At 48.2% G+C, this 14,951-nt stretch overlaps 1 long non-coding RNA gene across 1 annotated transcript; it reads left to right on the top strand.

The window, feature by feature from the left end:
• The first annotated feature begins 7,457 nt into the window (after nucleotides 1-7,457).
• On the top strand, nucleotides 7,458-12,504 carry LOC115499709. Its single transcript, XR_003964250.1, has 3 exons — nucleotides 7,458-8,085; nucleotides 10,476-10,537; nucleotides 12,493-12,504. It is a non-coding gene; the product is annotated as an uncharacterized LOC115499709 (long non-coding RNA).
• The last annotated feature ends 2,447 nt before the right edge of the window (nucleotides 12,505-14,951 follow it).

Raw genomic sequence — 14,951 nt, forward strand, 5'->3', positions numbered from 1 at the left:
CAGACTGCTTCAGCTTCCAGACTGCAACATAGAAATCTAGAAATTCTGCCTGAGTTTCCAACCTTCAGACTCAAGACAGAAGCATCAGCTCTTACCTGGGTCCCCAGCCTGATGGCCACCCAGGTGCCCCTGAAGGCATTTTAAAGATGTGATTAACATTGAGAGAGGTCAACTTTGAGAAAAGCAGCTGACCCTCCATAATGCGGATGGGTCTTGTTTCCAGACTGCTTCAGCTTCCAGACTGCAACATAGAAATCTAGAAATTCTGCCTGAGTTTCCAACCTTCAGACTCAAGACAGAAGCATCAGCTCTTACCTGGGTCCCCAGCCTGATGGCTTGACCTACAGATTTCTGACATGACAGTCCCCACAATCACAAGAGCTAATTCCTTGGAATCCCTCTCTCCTTTTGCTTTGGCTTCTCTGGGGAGCCCTAATACAGAATTCTTCAAGTGTTTGCTGTTTTGTGTCTTTAAAAAATTTTTTTAATGTTTATTTATTTTTGAGAGAGAGGGAGAGAGACAGAGCAGGGGAGGGGCAGCGAGAGAGGAAGACACAGAAACTGAAGCAGGCTCTGGGCTCCGAGCTGTCAGCACAGAGCCTGACATGGGGCTCAAACCCACGAACCGTGAGATTATGACATGAGCCAAAGTTGATGCTTAACTGACTGAGCCACCCAGGCACCTCACTCTTTTGTGTCCTGTCTGGCTTCTTTTCCTGAGCATAAGGTCTCTGAGCTTCATCTACGTTGTTGAGGGGCTCAGTAGTTCTGTTTTCATTGCATAGATACATCACCTGTCGATGGACGTTGGAACTCTGTCCAGAGTTCGGCAATTGTGACTAAAGCAGCTGCGAACATCTGTGGGGGGAATCCTTCTGTGGATATATGCTTTTATTTCTCTTGGACAAGCACTATATTGTCCAGTGATCCCACTTCTGGGTATATAGCCATAGGAAATCAAAACCTGATATCAAAAAGATAATCTGTATGTCCATGTTCATTTCAGGATTGCTCACAAATATAGCCAAGACATGGAAACAATTTAAGTGTCCATCAACGGATGAATGGATAGAACATGTCACACACACACACACACACACACACAGGAATATTATTTAGACAGGAGAAAAAAAAAAAAAGAAAATCCTGCCATTTGCAGCACCAAGGACAGAACTTGAGGCCATTATATTAAGTGAAATAAGTCCAACAGAGAAAGATAAATACTGTTATGATCTCACTTGTATGTGGAATCTAAAAAAGTGGAATGTGTAGAAATAGAATAAAGTCATCACTACCAGGGCCACCTGGGTGGCTCAGCCAGTTAAGCATCTGACTTCGGCTCAGGTCATGATCTTGTGGTTCACCAGTACGAGCCCCACGTCAGAGTCTGTGCTGACAGCTCAGAGCCTGGAACCTGCTTCTGGTTCTGTGTCTCCCTCTCTCTCTGCCCCTCCCCTGCTCATGCTCTGTCTCTCTCTCTCTCTCAAAAATAAATAAACATTAAAATTTTTTTTTAAAGAATGGTCATTACCAGGAGTGGGGGTGAGGTGGGGGAAATGGGGAGACATTGGTTGAAAGGCACAAACTTTTAGTTAGAAGACGAGTAAGTATAACTTCTGGGGATCCCTGCACAGCAGTGTGATTATAGTTAACAAAGTGCAAAGACACTGGGTCTTACTTACTGTTCTCATCAGAAAAAAGAAACGGTAATTACGTGACGGGATAGAGACGGAGGTGTTAGGTAATGCCCTGGCAGCCGTCAGATGGCCATATGGAAACATATCAAATGAAACATTGTATACCTTAAACCCAAAAAGACATGGAAATATTTCCATTCTAGCTGGTACGGAGTCATGACTCCAAGCCAACCGCATATAGCTGACTTTACCGTCAGATATCCCGTGACCCAGCTGCTGATGCATTAGTGGCTGGCCCCAGAGGCGGCCCCTGGATCTTGTCTTAGGCTCACAGCCAGTGCCCATTCTGAGCGGTCAGTGTCCTGCTTAGACCAGGTATCTGATTCTTTGGATAACCTGCTAGGAACGCTGACAGGACTCACTCCATCGCTGGCCCCCGCCAGGTGCAATGACCTCTCTAGGGGCTGCGAATCCTAGGCCTGTGGGTGCTCTGATCTTCCCTAAAGTGATGCACAGAAGGCCCCACTTTAGGTAACGACCCCGTGACCTCACCACCATGCCCCTTGCTCCATAAAAGCTGGGGATTACGTCAGGACTGGGCGGAGAGTAGCTGCGGAGGATGCGGGGGTCGCCCACCTGATCCCCCTGTCCGTAAGACACCCTGAACACAACTTTGTCGGCTCTATGCAGTGGCTTGCTTTGCTTTTCGGTCTTAAAGTGACTTCTCGGTCTGGAGGAGATATTACTGACCCTCCTCCATTTTCTAACGCGCCTGTTCAGCAAAATGTTCACATAGTTGGCCCTTGTTTGGAGTCTGGGAGCTTGGGCCCTCCCATGAGGACTCTCAGGCATGGGGGGTTTGCTGGGGAGGACGTTGAGCGGAGGTGAGGGAGGGTAGCCTGGTAGGAGGGAGAGAAAGAGCTGAGCAAGTGTAACCGTTGTTTTGTCTGTTTGTTTGTTTGTTTGTTTTGTTTTTTTTAAACCCAGGATGGTGTTCTGACGGAGCTGAAGAGTGGAACCGAAAAACAAGGTTAAGGGCAGCACAGGTACCAAGTGTATTAGGGCAAGAATGAAACAGAAGGAAAAGACTCCTGTGATCTGGGGGCAGGGGGGGGGGCTCCTTAAGGAGGAGGCCTGTTTAGATAATCATCCAATATATCAGGAGGGAGTTTATCAGCCTGACTAGTGGCCAAACACACTTCTACACGAGGCCCCTAGATTGGGGTCCTGATTTAGGGCAATTCAGGGATGGACCTGTTTATTCTGTTTCCTGCAGAAGAGACAACTTCCGTAGTCAGGGGACACTGATGAAAAAGAGTAAAGATAGAAATTCCGACACGTGTAGTGCTTACAGCTGACTTCCCTAGGAGGTGGGTTCTAATTCAATCAGGTACTGGTTTCCCCCGGCTCTGAGCAGAGGTCTCACGGCCAGAAGCAGCTGGACCAGAGATGTGGAGGGGATCGCATTAGACCAATGAGGAGGAAACCTCCCATGGGAGTCTTAAGCTTGGCAGCCATCCTGGGGACTTAGGTGGCTGTCCTGTGCCCAAGACAGACAACTTTGTACAAGGACAGGAATAAAGAAAGGGCATCAGGTTTCTGGATCTTATTACCATTCTGGCCAGGGTACTAACTTCCTGCCTTTTCTCCTCCCCATAGAGTAGCCACGGGCTAGAGGCTTGCAGCCTGAGCAGTCAGCATGGCATGAAAGTGTTCCAAGAAGACCATACTCCTCGAAAGGCCCCTGAGATGAGAGTAAAGGAGGAGAAGAGAACATACTCACCAAGTTTGCACGAGGCTCAGAGTCCAGATGCAAAGACTCTCAGCCCCACGTAAGGGCACCAAAATGATAAAATTATGAAGCGGGGCACGTGAACAAATGGCTAAGAAAGAATTCTTGAGACATTTTTGGTGCAAAAAGGTGATTTAATTATAGCACAGGGACAGGACCTGCGGGCAGAAAGAGCAGTACTGGGGTTGTGAGAGGTGACTGATTATACACTTGTAAGTTAGTGGGGCTTAAGGATAGCTTAAGTCTCTAAGGAATTTGGAAGCAAGGCTTCTGGGACCTTGCTGCTGTTGAGATAAGCTTATTTTAGTCTTTAATAAAACAAAAGCATGAAGGCAGTAAGGCAGCCATGAGTTCCTCTAGGAAGGTCCCACTCTACGTGTTTCAGGTGCGGGCTGATGAGCTTTAAGGACATTTAATTTAAGCTACATTTCTCTTGCCTTTTTTTTTTTTTGCCTCATTATAAGGAGGTGGTCTCCGCTGGAATCTAACCTCAGCCTGATCCCATGGGGAATCTGGAGCCTAAGGAATGCCCTGTGTTGATCTCACCATGGGGCTGGGCTTTTGAAACTCTGTCGACCAGCTGGGCTGCGTCTGAGGGTTTGGGCAGACACCGGGGAAGGGGAAGCAGTGAGCTGTTAACAGGCAATGCTCACAGCAGCTGGGGGATGGGTGTTTCAGCTGCTACAGGAGGTTTTAGAGCATCAACAGCGTCCACTATGAGGGCTTTAGTTGGTCTAGGATGACTAGGTTTTGGAGGGAAAGGGAGAAATGAGGCCGGTGGGGGATACCAGTGTAAGACTAGGTAGGGTCTTGGGTGCCATATTAGTGAGCTTGGAGTTCATCCTGAAGATCATAGGGAGCCCTGGGAGGATTTAGACTATAGGAGGAACAAGGACAAGTTGGGTGGGGCTATCCTAGAGTAGCCCCACCACATCCAGAAGGTAACACATTCCATGTTAGCAGGAGTGATGCCTCTGGGCATCACCAGGCTGATTTCTTCAGTCTTGAATGTCCCTTCTTTTCCCCTTTGCTGGGAAAGACCTATGGGGTCAGGCTTACACAAGTCATGTGGCTAGAAACTGTATTTCCTCTACCCCATCCTTCCTCTTCTCCCTCTACGGCTGTCCCCAGACCTGTAGGATCTCTGAAGTGCAGATTTTATAGCCTCAGTCAACTGTTTGGGGTTTAATAAAGGGTGACTGGCATCCTGTGTTCTTCTGTCCCTGACCAGGATCCCAGACCCCATCTGTTGGTAGAATAACGAGGCTCCCCCACCATCTCCTTCCCGCCTGCCAATTTGTCCACATCCAAATCCTTTGACTCTATGAATCTGTGACCTTACACAGTTGGGCTTTGCAGTTGGGATTGAGGATCTTGAGATGGGGGAAATTATTCTGGATCGTCTGAGTGGGTATAATGTAATCACAGGGGCCCTTTTAAGAGGGAGGCAGGAGTGTCAGAGAATGAAAGAGGGAGTTTGAGGGAGAGAGGGAGGGAGGTTGGAAGATGTCATACTGCTGGCTGTGAAGACAGAGGAAGGGACCATGAGCCAAGGAATGTGGGCAGACTCCAGAAGCTGGAAAGGAGAAGGAATGGACTTCCTCCAGAAGCCATATGCAGCTCTGGTTACATCTTGATTTCTGTCCCCTAAGACTCCCTTGGGACTCTGGCTTCCAGACCTGTGATGTAATTTATCTGTGTCATTTCGAACGGCTGTTTGTGGTGCTTTGCTATGGTGGGGATGGGGGCGGGGCAGGGAAGTCACATGGCCTCATCCCTGCCCATCCTCATTCTCAATGTCAACTATTCCTTTTTCAGACTCCCCCGATTACCAGACATTTCCCCCATTCTGCTGTTCCTGCTTCTTAAATTCCTCTCTGTCTCCACGGCCCCTGCCCTAGACCAGACCACCTCACTTTTCTCTACCCGGGATGCAGCCCCAGCCTTCCCAGGGGAGGGCGCTCCTGCCTGGGTCCGGGGCATGGCTGTTGCAAAACCCCAGTCTGCCCTTCACTACCTTGCTGAAATTCCTTCTGATGCCCCGAGGGTCAAGTCCAAACTCACCCATATTAGAAAGCTTTCCATGAAATGATCTTTGCTGACTTCTCCTTTTCAGACATTTAACAATCTAGTACAGCAAGAGAATAATAATGGTAACAATAGAGAGTTTTACTGAGCATTTAATCTGTGCCAAGCAGGAGTTTGTGATTTTATTACATTAAACCTCAAACCCTGGGAAATTGGTATTGTCCTCATTTTGCTGATGGAGAAAATTGCTTCTAGGTAGACCAGTTGTCTCTTGCTGCATGACCCACCCCCCCCCTCCAAAATTGGAAGTTTTAGACAATAAGGTTGTATTTTCTTATAGTTTCTGAGGCTCAGGGAATCTGGAGGTGGCTCAGCTGGGTGGTTCTGGATCAGGGTCCCCCCTGTGAGGTCACAGTCAGGCCGTTGGCCACAAGCCTCATTTCCTCCTCCTGTGAGCTTCTCCACAGTGCTGTGGGGTGTCCTCACAACACGGCGACTGGCTTCCCCTTGGGGAATGATCCCAGGAGAGAGTGAGCTGGAAGCCGCAGTGACCCTCTCACCTCAGATGCCTCACATGCCAGTGTCACATGCTGCTTTTCCTGTTGACTAAATTCAGCGCACACCCAAGGAGAGCGCTCCCTCTTGAAGGGAAGAGTGCGCAAGGATTTGTGAATGTAAGGTAAAGCCACTGCATTTGTCTGTCTCCCCCGGACAAGGATTACAGAAGAACGTGCAAGTCCCGGAAATTGTTCCCAGCTGGTAGTATTACCCTACGTTACAGCATGCCCCCCACAGAGATCCTTTGGGACACGGCCTCTTGTCACCCTCATTCTCCACACGAAAAACCTGAGACCCAGAGAGGCAAGCCACTTGCCAAGGGCACTTTGAGAACACAATGGAGTCAGGATTGGATCCTAGGTCTGATTCTCTATCACAACCAACACTGGGAATTTTTCCCATGTGCCAGGCTTTGTTCTAGACATGTCAGGAGTGCCCACTCCTCAGATACACATCAGCCCCCACGAAGTGGAGCCTATTATCGTTGGGCCCATTTTACACACGGGAATGTTGAGGCACAGAGAGATTAAGAACATGACTAGCATGCAGGGGAGACGGGATTCGGACTCCTGGGGATCTGGTTCTAGAGTCTGCTTGTCCTCCAGCGCTTCTCCGTGACAGACACAGAGGTTGTTTTCCTCTTACTTGGTGGCATTTGCTGTGTTTCTGTTAAGTGCAGCCTCGCTGGGCAGGGCCCCCTGATGCGCACACAGGGGGCCACTGATGTATCTTCTTCAGTGATCATAACTCCAAGGTGGGTATTTTGCTGTGCGTGGAGCAAAAGGGAGAATGCAGAAGCACGTGGGGGGCTTTTCTTCCCAGGAACTTGGGGTTGGCTTTTGTGCCTCATTTTTAGCCTGTGGTAGGTGCTTTTGGTGCCCACCCACACCCATGACCCTGAGCCCCTCAGGGCACACAAGACTCACATTTGTCAGTCCACGGGGTTGCACTCGGGTTATGCCCATTCTGTCTGTTTGGAGGCCAGGCCCAAGGTGTTGTGGGTAGACACCAGCCTCAATCTGTGCCTGGCAGTAGCCAGTGGATAAATACCCCAGCTCCCTTGCCTCTCGGTTGGGGTAACTGAAGACTGCTCTGGGCTGCCTTTCAGAGGTCCTTGTGGAATCAAGCTCAGTTTCTCACTGTGCAACTTGCTAGAATGCACGGCCACTGGGGACCCTTTCCTGTCCCCATCTCCCAGCTCCCCTCCCCAGCTGGCGTTTCCTGGGGTCACCTCCCTGATAAACTACTTTCACTAGGATCCCAGTCTCAGCATCTGCTTCTGGGGACCCCGGCTGAGACATTATTAGCCCTCTGTGTGTGTGAGCTCGTGCACGCAGGTGTGTTAGGGCTGGGAATGGGGTGGGGGTGCTGCTGTGCTAGGGTAAAACGTAGGAGAGCTAGAGGCATATGGAGTGGTTCGAGAGCTAGGGCTTGGAGCCAGAGGTTCCTGGATTCAAGTCTTGACTCTAAGTAACCTTGGACAAGTCGCAATGCCTCTCCACGCCTCGCTTTCCTTTTTAATTTTAATTTTTGTTGTTGTTGTCAAATGGATGGGGGCTCAGAATCTCTGCTCGATGATGTGGATGTGAGGATGAAAGTGAATTTCGTTGGCGATGTGTCTAGAACGGCACCTGGTCCACGATGCCCGTGATGGCTGTCTGTTTGGGGGCTGCTGGGAAGAGATCTTTGAGTCTGGGCTTCGCTTCCTTGGGGACAGGTGGTGGTAGCTCACTTATAGGTGCAGTGGAAGAAGGCTGAGAGGTAGGCGCTGGTGGGGAAGGAAAAGCAAGAGTTGGGGGGAAGGAGAGAGAACACGGCAACACACCAGCTAGTACAACTTCTCTTCACTGTGGCGGAAAGAAAATTAGGGGGTTGCCACACTGTCCTCATCTAGCAGCAATTCAGCAAAAAGGGCTGTCTTGCTCTGGCCGTGTTGAGCAATTCTGGCCCCACCCCTCCTCTCTCCCCATACCCTCTGTTACTGAAAACGCGGAGAACGAAGGCAAGGTTCCCTTCTTTAATGACAGAAACACGGGACCATGTGGAGCTTCAGCTTGCTCCTCTTCTGGGGTGAGTGTGGGGCTGAATGGTGGTGGGAGGGCTGGGGGAAGCCTGCATTGGAAATAGAACCAGGGGAAAGGGAAGGCCACGGGGCACCCAGCCAGAGACCCCAATTCTAGGCTGAACACTATCAGCACCTTCTTTGTAGGAAAAAAATCACTCAGCGTAGGAAATTCCCTCTCTCCAGGTAGACTTTCTTTATAGTCATTCATTTGGCATGTATTTCTTGCGGTCGTGAGTCTGATATCATAGTAGGAAGGGCAGGCAGAAAAGAAGCTATTTACAGCAACAGCAACCACCCGCCTAGCACCGTTGTAAGCTCATCAAATGTCTTCACCAAACTCCTCCAATATTGGGTCCCTAATAGCCCCATTTTACAAAGGAGGAAACTGAGGTAAAAGAGGTTACATGACTTTCCCAGGACTACTTAGCCAATAAGTACTACACTTTATCCCTTATCACTATGCTATGCTGTCCCAAATAATAACTACACAAAAGCATTTCAGGCAGTGATAGTGCAATGCAAGAAGAGAGTGACTGGGGGTTATGTTGAAGGGGGAAGTCAGGGAAGGCCTCTCGGAGGGGGTGATTTTTGTGCTGAGCCCTGAGCCATGAGGTGGAGCCTTCCTGTCTCTTGTTTCCCTTTCTTCAGGCGTCAGTTTGTATTGGTCTTGTTTATTGTCTCTGTTGTGTTTGTTTGTTTGTTTTCCTGTCTTTCAAGCGTTGGTCACTGGTTCAAATCTATGAATGCGGGACAGTGTTTTGAACAACAGGTGTGGGCTTCCTCAGCTGGGGTCCAGTGCATCTATTTGCGGAAGAGAAAACTCAGGCCCAAAGAGACTAAACAACTTTCCTAAGGCCATGCAGTCAGTAACTAGTGAAGCCAGATTGTTAAGCCCAAGTATTTTAACTCCAGAGTTTGCATGCTGAAAAATGATGCTCTGTTGCCTCTAAAATAATTAACAAGCAAGAGAATTTCGGCCGGTGATAACGAACGGCAAAGTTGGGATTTGGGGGCTGTGGGACCTGTTGACTGACAGGCTTCATTAGAAGGAGCAGGTACCTCGTGGGCCCCAAATGCAGGAATGCCAAGTTGTTGCTTTGGCCTGTCGGCTCTTGTATTAGCTCTGGTGCCTGTTATTCGGCACCGAAGTTAATCAGCAAAAGTGGTGATGACGTCATTGGTGGTGGGGTTGGTGGTAGTGGGTTGAGAGAGTGATGGTCGTGGGGGTTGTAATGTTGGAAAAGAGCTAAGTGCTGGGGGGCTGCACTGCCTTTTAGCTAATTTTTTTTTTCAACGTTTATTTATTTTTGGGACAGAGAGAGACAGAGCATGAACGGGGGAGGGGCAGAGAGAGAGGGAGACACAGAATCGGAAACAGGCTCCAGGCTCCGAGCCATCAGCCCAGAGCCTGACGCGGGGCTCGAACTCACGGACCGCGAGATCGTGACCTGGCTGAAGTCGGACGCTTAACCGACTGCGCCACCCAGGCGCCCCTAATTTTTTTAAGTTTATTTATTTTTGAGAGAGAGAGCACAGGGGAGGGGCAGAGAGAGAGAGAGAATCCTAAGCAGGCTCTACACTGTCAGCACAGAGCCCGACACAGGGCTCAAACTCACAAACCTTGAGATCATGACCTGAGCTGAAATCGAGAGTTGGACATTCAACTGACTGAGCTATCCAGGTGCCTCCAGGTAATTTTTAAAAAACTAACCACCTGACCACCCATGCCATTTTAATGCTACAGATATACTGTACATATATTTATGTATTATATGTATCATTTCTATATATGTCTTATGCCAAAAAGTAAGATTTTTTTCCCCATCTCTCCCCAAGAACCAAGTTTTGCCTACTTGGTGGGGGGTGGGGGGGAAGAGATGTCATTTTTTTTGTTTGAGAATACATATCTTAGTGTATGTTTTTGAAAATCAGCTGGAACTTTTCTTGTCATTGATAAGAAAATTAAGGGGTGCCTGGGTGGCTCAGTCAGTTGAGCACCTGACTTTGGTTCGGGTCATGATCTCACGGTTTGTGAGTTCAAGCCCCACATCGGGCTCTGTGCTGACAGCTCAGAGCCTGGAGCCTGCTTCAGATTATGTGTCTTCCTCTCTCTCTGTCCCTCCCCCGCTTGTGCTCTGTCTCTCTCTGTATCTCAAAAATAAATAAATGTAAAATTTTTTTAAAAAAGAAAAGAAAATTAAGACGATACAAACAAAATAAAAACCATAAAGTGCAAAAAAGCAGGAATTGCTTCTGTGAACGTTATATGAAATATTGTATGTTTGTCATGCAGGTGGATCTCTCGTCTAGGCTCATCAAACCAGTAGTACTTTTTCAGGTTGAGCCTACATTGCTTCTTGATGGTTCATGGTATTCTTCTTTTCTTTGTTTATAGGGTGTTGTGGTTTATACAGCTCACGTATTCTCTCAACAAGATCCGCGACAATTGGTGAGTTGGTCAAAGAGAATCCATATGCTCAATGTGTGGGAGGGTGTTTTCTGGGGAGGAGACCCTTCTGTCTCAGGAGTTTGAGCTGCAGCTAACACTTGCTGGGAGCTACTTAGTGGCAGAGAAACAGATAAATAATACCCAGGTCTCCTGGATCCTGCTCTAGGCTCTTACCTATGTGGCCTTGCATTCACTGTGTGACTTCAGATAACACACAAAACCTCTCTGATTGTCATGTTCCTCAGCTGTGAAATACAGATAGCAAGGGTTCCCGTCTACAGGGATATTGTGAAGCTTAAATCAAAAGTGAAGCTTAAATAACTTTTAAGCTTTAACTTAAGTGAAGCTCAGTTAACCACCTGGTACGTGTGACAAGAGCTTCATAAATGGTGGTGTGGTGGGAATGCATTTTTTTAAATAATTTTTTTGAATGTTTATTTATTTTTGAGAGAGAAAGAGAGACAGAGCATGAGCGAGGGAGGGGCAGAGAGAGAGCGAGACACGGGATCTGAAGCAGGCTCCAGGCTCCAAGCTGTCAGCACAGAGCCCCATGCGGGGCTTGAACCCATGAACCGCGAGATCATGACCTGAACCGAAGTCAGACGCTCAACAGACTGAGCCACCCAGGCGCCCTGAGAATGCATTTTTAAAATGTGTTAAGTCTCCCCTTCTTCCACCTAAGCTCCTGCTGGATGCAGTGTCCTCAGTGTCTCAGTTTCCTGGCTCCGCCTTATTTGGGAAACTCAGTCTATGTTGTACAAATAGCTAATCTTGCAAACGTCCTACCCTTCTCTTGGTCCTCCCAACATGGCGGCGGGGTGTTGGTATAGGGGCAACTTGTAGGATCTTGTGGCTGTCAAGGGTGGACTGTGGATGGGGTGTTTTGTCTACTGGTAGAGGATGGCCCCATCTTGCTTGCCTAGTAGCCCTCTCAACAGCTTTGCATTCCCCAGGGGTCCGTGCAAGAGCTTCTGCCTTCTGTGTTCAGGCTACAGGACACAAGAAGATTTTCCTTAGGGCAACCTACCACCTACTTCCCTCTGCAGCTTCTAATCTTTGGCTCTCATGCCTTGTTGGATGTGACAGCCGCAGAAAGCAAGCTTCTCTTCTAGACTGGGAAACTCCACCCAGCTCTTGTTGGGAGAAGTCAGCCCCTAGCCTTGATAGTCCTAAATCCACCCATTCCTATGTAGAATCTTCTGAGGTGAGGTGGCAAGAGGAGAAGGGCTCCTGGTGGGTCCTTCTCATCTCCTCTCTTTATGAGTTTCCCATAGTTTTTTCTCTTCCCTTGTGATAGGTATTTGCCTTACACCGCGGCTTAATGAAAGCGCTACCTTCCAGCCCTCCAAACCCGACTACTGCCAAATATTTTTATTGAGTTACGATCGATATATAGCAATCTGTGCGAGTTTAAGGTGCACATGTGTTGACTTGATAACCACATATATTGAGAAGTGATTACCGCCATAGTATCCAGTAACATCTTTGCACCTCACGTAATTGCCATTCCTTTTTGTGTGAAGGTATTTAAGACATACTCGTAGCAGCTAACCAAGCATGGTTGGTATTGTTTTGTTTTTAAATGCTCGTTTATTTTTGGGAGAGCGTGGACACGTGTGTGTGAGCAGCGGAGGGGCAGAGAGAAACGATCCAAGGTGGGCTCTGTGCTGTCAGCAGAGAGATGGATACGGGGCTCAGACTCAGACTCACGAGAGCTGACAGCTCGGAGCCTGGAGCCTGTTTCAGATTCTGTGTCTCCCTCTCTCTGCCCCTCCCCCACTCATGCTCTGTCTCTCTCTATCTCAAAAATAATAAAGGTTAAAAAAAATTAAAAAAAAATCATCATTATTATTGATTCCAGAAAGCCCTTGGCTAGCGAGGAAGTCATTGTATTAATCTCCACAGCTTGGGGACCTAGCCCAGGCCCGATACAGTGCAGGCAAGTTGGGTAGATAAATAAAAGAATGAATGTGTGCCCCGCATAGAGAATGTGAGAGATGTTATAGTCGAGGCATGTACAAGGAATTTGTAAGTGGGAATTCAAAAGGCTTAATATTTGAGAAAACTAGGCACTATTGGGATTAAAAATGCATAAACACAGGGATGTTAACTTTGCGATAGTTCATCAGAGCACACACAATGATATTTGTGCTTTTCTCCTATCATACTTGATAAAATATTATAAAAATGCATATACACTTTGGGGTGCCTGGGTGGCTCAGTTGGTTAAACGTCTGACTTTGGCTCAGGTCACGATCTCGCGGTCCGTGAGTTCGAGCCCTGCATCGGGCCCCTGTGCTGACAGCTCAGAGCCTGGAGCCTGCTTTGGATTCTGTGTCTCCCTCTCTCTCTGCCCCTCACTCACTCACATTCTCTCTCTCTCTCTCTCTCTCTCTCTCTCTCTCTCTCTCTCTCTCAAAAATAAACACTAAAAAACTTTAAATGCATATACACTTTGACACAGCAATTCCTAATCCAGAAATTTATTCCAAAGAGATATTCATACAACGTACAGAGATACCTCACCATAGACTCTGGGATGTGCACTTATGCTATTCTGGTAACAACTTGGAATAAACAATGTTTACACAAGGGGACTAGTTGGATAAAATGTTGTGTTTGTTAGAGTAACCCTAGCTACTGTAACAAACCCAAAACTGTCTGTGGCTTAATACAAAGAAATTTAATTTTTGTTTGTTTAAGAATCCAATATGGGGCACCTGGGTGGCTCAGTGGGTTAAGCCTCCGACTCTGGCTCAGGTCATGATCTCGTGGTTTGTGGGTTCAAGCCCCGCATCAGGCTCTGTGCTGACAGCTCAGAGCCTGGAGTCTGCTTTGGATTCTGTGTCTCCCTCTCTCTGCCCCTCCCCTACTCATGCTCTGTCTCTCTCTCCTTCAAAAATAAATAAACATAAAAAAAATTTTTTTAAAAGAATCCAGTGCAAATATTTCTGGTCCGTGGGTGGCTTTCCTCCAAGCTGTAATTCAGAGACCCAGACTCCTTCTGCCTTGTAGCTCAGGCACGCTGAGGTCTTAGTGTCTTTTGCAGACTGTGGAAGGAGCAAAAAGGAACAATGGAAATGCACACCCACTTTATAAAAACCCAGCTCTGGCAATGATGCATACTATATTTGTTCACGGTCATATGACGATGCCTGGACACGAGGTGAGCTGGGAAATGTGGTTGGTGGTTGGGCCACTGTCACTGCAGTGACAGCTCCGTACCTTGGAAAGGAGAGTGTGGAGCATCTGCTTGATGTTTAGCCACCAAGCCACCTGTGGCGCAGTTACAGCCCATGGACACCGTGCAAAATACACAGCTGTTCAAAAGCATGAGTCGGGTCTGTATGGACTGACTTGGAAAGCTGCCCCCAACATATTCTTCTCCCAATCTTTATTATAGAAACATTTAAAGCTTCAAAGGTAGGGGAAGTAGTAAAACAAACTCCCACGTACCCATCACCCAGCTCCCATACGTGACAAATCTTGCTTCTCTTGGTTTGCAAGACCTACCCTAAGTGAAAAAGCAAGTAATAATACAACAGCATTGTCCCCGTGAACCGTGAGATGATCATGACCTGAGCCAAAGTTGGACGCTTAACCGACTGAGCCATCCAGGCGCCCCAAGGTTTTCCTTTGCAAGCAATTATTGCCTTCTTTTTTTTTTTAATTTTTTGAATGTTTATTTATTTTTGAGACAGAGAGAGACAGAGCATGAACGGGGGGAGGGTCAGAGAGAGAGGGAGACACAGAATCGGAGGCAAGCTCCAGGCTCCGAGCTGTCAGCACAGAGCCCGACGCGGGGCTCGAACTCGTGAACCACGAGATCATGACCTGAGCCGAAGTCGGACGCTTAACCGACTGAGCCACCCAGGCGCCCCAATTATTGCCTTCTTAGAAAAAGATGTAAACAAAACAAAAATTAGGGTTGCCGTCTCTTTTGGCCAGTGTCTGTAGAAGCAGAGCCTGATGAGAGGATTCTTGTGTGAGTGATTTCTTGAGGGAGGGCTGTCTGGAGACACTTGCAGGGCAGCGAGGGAAGCAGGACAGAGCAGAGACAGAGCCACACAGAAGGTGTTTTGGGAGTGCCTCAGCCACAGTCTGCTCCCACAGGCAGCCCTGCAGGGTGAAGCGCACCCCAGAGGGTCACCTGCTCAGAGGCTCAGGGGAGGCTTGCTGTCACACTCCAGCATCTGTCTGCCGGTCATTGCCTCCGAGCCAGTGAAACAGCTGGGGCATAGGTATGCCAACCCAGTAACGCAGATGGGGGGGTTCCAAGAGCGGCCACTGTCCTACCCCCTCCTGACCTGGCAAGATAGGAAGAAGTCACGCGCTGATGTAGGTGAATGCCCGGGAAGAGACTGGGTTTTCCCCTTCACGTACCTACTGCTGCTTTCGTAACTTGCCTCTGAATCACTGTCA

Source organism: Lynx canadensis, chromosome A2 (assembly GCF_007474595.2).
Source record: "Lynx canadensis isolate LIC74 chromosome A2, mLynCan4.pri.v2, whole genome shotgun sequence".
NCBI classification, from domain to species: domain Eukaryota; kingdom Metazoa; phylum Chordata; class Mammalia; order Carnivora; family Felidae; genus Lynx; species Lynx canadensis.